The 3,631-nt window shown below is 39.8% G+C and overlaps 1 pseudogene; it reads left to right on the top strand.

The window, feature by feature from the left end:
• Positions 1-1,836: 1,836 nt before the first annotated feature.
• On the top strand, positions 1,837-2,438 carry LOC150022318 (keratin, type I cytoskeletal 18 pseudogene; annotated as a pseudogene).
• Positions 2,439-3,631: the final 1,193 nt, after the last annotated feature.

Below are 3,631 nucleotides of genomic sequence, written 5' to 3'. Positions count from 1 at the left end.
TCCAACCCAAGCCATATGGTTTTTGCTCATTAGTGCAATTTTTAAAGAAAGTCTCACTTGAGAGTAAGTCTGAAGTATGATAAATAAACAAAAACTTATGATATCAGTTTCCCTCTTTTGCAACTTAAGTGTTTTTATTACATTTACCCCACAACACCTCCATATACACTATGACAGGCACACATCCTCTTTAACTTAGCAGACCTAGTCATGAGGTTTCTGTCTGCTAATAAAGGGTGACTTAGAACAATGAGGCTAACCTTAGCTGATGAAGGCAACAATAGAACAGCAGTGTTTTCAGACATTCCAGGGATGATATTTAATTTAGTTCAAATATCCATATAATTTCAGTCCAAACAATGATTAAATAAAAAATCCTGCTATCCAAGAAACCCCTTGAACTTAAGGGTTATAGACTTTGTTTTCAATTTTGTGACAGTATATTTTACAATGAAGACTGCTCTGTAGGGTTTGTTTAATGATAACCAGCTCTTCTCTTCAAAGGGTTTAATGAGAGGAGAATGCTCTTAACGATTTCTGAAATTATTTTTAAGGAGAAGAGTATCTCTGTGAAAACCACTGTGACAAATTCTACATAGACAGAACATTTTTTCACTTCCAATAGTTTTATATTTAAAGAAATATGTATCTTTTCTTCCTTATGTACAGTAACAAGTACATTTTAATAAATTGATGGTAATTTAATAGTAGTGATAAAACTGATTAGCTAAAACACATAAAATACCTTTGTCTATGTTGAATATTATAAAGGGAAGTGTCTATGTTTAAGTTCATCCTAAAATTTATGGGTTCCATAATTCTGACTTTTGGACAAATGACAAAACCAGCAATTATCACTCTTCTTATTTGTCAAATACCCATAAAATTGTCCAAAAAAAAAAAAATACCTTTAACAAAAAAGAAATGAAATCCAGTATATTCTATATTCTGGAAGGCATTTTAATATTATTCAAGAAGGAATGCAACAATATTCAGCCTAGATCTCCTGACTTCATCTTCAGCAAAATATTTAGCCAAAAGACGTAGAAGGGGGAATCAGTCAGAATCGGCCTCTACTTCTGATTAACAGTCACAACACACAGCTTAAATAAATGTCTTTTGAGTGGGGCTGCCTCCTAAGAAAATCCACTGTATGGATGAAATAGGAAAACTGTTGCCTGCTGCTTGAACCTGAGTCTCAGCTCACCTTCCTTCCTGAACAACTTGAGCTTCAGCACCCACTCCAGCTTCTTCACAAACTGACCCTGGGCTCCATGCAGTCGCCCAGCCACCCAGCAGTGTAGCCAGCATCCTGCAGGTGTTGAGGGCTCAGCCTCCTAGATATCCATGTACCACTCCACCAGCACTCAGAGCAGTTGGGGGTCCAGGAGTTTGGCTGTGGGGATTGCCATGGATCTGGTGGGCATGGGGGCATCCAGAACAAGAAGGACACTATGCAATGCCTGAATGACTGTCTGGACTCCTGTCTGGAGACGGTCAGAAGCCTGGAGGCTGATTATTGAAGACTAGAGAGAAAAATTCATCGACACTGGGAAAAGAAGGGACCCCAGGTCAGAGACTGGGGCATTATTTCAAGACCACTGAGGACCTTTAAGCTTAGATCTCTGCAAGTTCTATGGACAATTCCTACATTGCTCTGCAGATTGACAATGCCTGTCTTATTACTGATGACTTCAGAGTCAAGTATGAGACGGAACTGGCCATGTGCCAGTCTATGGAGAGTGACATCAATGGGCTCCGAAAGGTTATTGATGACACCAATATCACTTGACTGAATTGGAGACAGAGATTGAGGTTCTCAAGGAGCCATTCTTCATGAAAAAGAACCACAAGGAGGAAGTAAATGGTCCACAAAACCAGATTGCAAGCTCTGGATTGACTGTGGAGTTGGACACCCCCAAATCTCAGGACCTCAGCAAGATCATGATGGACATCTGGACCCAATATAACGAGCTGACTCAGAAGAACTGAGAGGAGCTAGACAAGTACTTGTTCAAGCAGACTGAGGAGAGCATCACAGTGGTCACCTCGCAGACCGCTGAGATAGGAGTTGCTGAGATGACACACACAGCTGAGAATTACAGTCCAGTCCTTGTAGACCTGAACGCAATGAGAACTCTGAAGGCCAGTTTGGAGAACAGCCCAAGGGAGGTGGAGACCTGTTATGCTATGCAGATGGAACAGCTCAATGGGATCCCGCTGCATCTGGAGTCACAGCTGGTCCAGACCCAGGCAGAGGGGCAGTGCCAGGCCCAGGAGTCTGAGGTCCTATTGAACATCAAAGTCATACTTTAGCTGAGATAGCCACCTACTGCTACCTGCTGGAAGAAGGGGAGGACTTCAATCTTGGCGACACCATAGACAACAGCCACTCTATAATCCATCCAAAAGAACACCACTTGCAGGATTGTGCATGACAAAGTGTTGTCTGAGGTCAGTGATGCCTAAGCTCTGAAGTGTTAAAGGCAACAGAAGTGGGGGCACCTTTTGGGGCAGGAGGCCAATAAAAAGTTCAGAGGTTTTTGAAAAAAAAATAGGAATAAACAGTCTCTAACATAAAAAGGAGTCTGGAGTACTAAAAGGAGGTAAATTAAGGCAATATATCAAGACAGTGTTCACTCCCAAAATTTAGAAGTGAATTCCCTGTCTAACTTTCCTTGGATTCAGCAATCAATGTAGGCTTGAAACCCACCACTGACCTCAGCCGTCCTAACTATGGATTGGTTTTTCACCAAATGACTGCCAACAACTTCCCACTGGGCATGAACTCTGAGTAGCTGAAAAAGCACTTCAGAGCAGCTTCCATAAGGGGAAAAAAAAAAAAAAAAAAACTCTACTGGGAAGGGAGGGACTGCCAGTTATTTTAACAGTTTTTTAATAGTTTGACTCCCTTGAAAAATTTCTACAGTTTTTTAAAAGATTCCTTAAGCATTTTTATTGTTGTAATGTTTTTGCCTTTTTAGAAGTGCAAGCTATACCAATATTTAATTTCCTTTTTCCCTCTTCATTCATTTACACGGGGTCTTTTTAAATGTGTCACAATTAGTGTAAAACAGAGAGCAAGTACCATAGCCTGGGTGCCAGTCATTCTCAGACTGCAGAGTGTGAATGGATATGGAAAGCCTTGTGAAGTGCTCGAGGTTAAATTTTAGTTTGGGGTGGGAAAGGCTGTGGGGAATTTAATCAACACAGGGCACACAGCAGTATTAGGTGCTAGCCTATGATGCAATCATCACTCTATTCACATTAAACAAGAAATTTCATGTCAGCAAAGCAGTACCATTTATCTTATTATATTTTGTTTAAATTGTATTATGTTCATAGGTTTTCTATACATTGAATTAGTACATTTACTTGGGATTTTATGTCTGGATAAGAATTATTAGCACTTGGGATGGTATCTATTTTATGTTTGAATGCATTTAACTAACATGTTAAAACTAAGTCAAGTCAATAGAATGAATTCTGTAAGAATTTGGAGGGGACTTCAAAAGGAGTCCAAATAAGAAGCTTTAAAACTCAATCATATCAAATAATGGAATTACTACTTATGACTATAAAAACCAACTCAGACCCTAGGGGACTAAATCAGAGTGATTCTTTCACCATG

Source organism: Furipterus horrens, unplaced genomic scaffold (assembly GCF_987537825.1).
Source record: "Furipterus horrens unplaced genomic scaffold, mFurHor1.1.pri manual_scaffold_1, whole genome shotgun sequence".
NCBI lineage: Eukaryota > Metazoa > Chordata > Mammalia > Chiroptera > Furipteridae > Furipterus > Furipterus horrens.
The sequence above is the reverse complement of the archived record's forward strand: the minus strand, read 5'-3'. Positions and strand labels throughout refer to the sequence as shown.